A 942-nucleotide genomic window follows, 5' to 3' on the forward strand; every position below is an offset into this window, starting at 1 on the left:
TAGAAAATCAACTATGAACAATGAAGCCCAGAAAAAGCAAGCTGTGTTCAAATGTGAGGAGAGGAGTTAGGGGGATAAAAGGGAGAGAAATCCTCCAAAAACAGAGAACAAAAAGACAATACACAAATCCCACCTAATTTAAGGTACCAACCAAACTGAAAAAAAATGAAGCTTGTGCAGTTGTATAACTTTTCATGAGCACATAAGCTCTTAGGTGCACTTCTAAGCTATGTTTTTAAAAATATATATGTATATATATATTAATAATGCATATATATATATATATCTTTAAATAAAATAAGAAACCAGCCAATGAATAAATATTTCTGAATTAGTGCCTTAAACATGGCATTATAAATTATTTATACTAAAAGTTTATTCCAAGTTTCTTTTCTCAGAATCAATCTTTAAGAAATTTGTTCGTGCCTGGCACTGGTGACTCATGCCTATAATCCTAGCTACTCAGGAAGCTGTGATCTGAGGTTGGTGGTTCAAAGTCAGCCCAGCAGGAAAGTCCGAGTGACTCTTATCTCCAATAAACTACTAGAAAACCGAGGTGGTGCTGTGAATGAAGTAGCAGATCACTCGCCTTGAGCTGAAGAGCACAGGGATAACCCCTGAGTTCTAGCCCCAGGACCAAAAAATAAGTAAAAAAAAGAAGTTTGTTCTTGCAGATCATAAAATTCTAAAATCCTGAGATTTAGGAACCTTTTCTGCCAGGGTCTTATGCTCTTTAGGCAAGTACTCCACTACTGAGATACATCACAGTCCCATTGTTTTCGTTTTTCATTTAACAATCCAGTTTATTCCCAAAATACTTAGAAGTACCTACTGTCCTCACAGAAGTCAGGTTTTATTCAGAAACCAAACTTTTTGTGCTATGAGGACTCCCCTAGTGGGTGTCGTGGTAGGCACTGAGGAAAACTCATACGACACAAATGC

The sequence above is a fragment of the Dipodomys merriami genome, unplaced genomic scaffold (genome assembly GCF_024711535.1).
Source record: "Dipodomys merriami isolate MVZ:Mamm:240054 unplaced genomic scaffold, mDipMer1.0.p SCAF_2499, whole genome shotgun sequence".
NCBI classification, from domain to species: Eukaryota; Metazoa; Chordata; class Mammalia; order Rodentia; family Heteromyidae; genus Dipodomys; species Dipodomys merriami.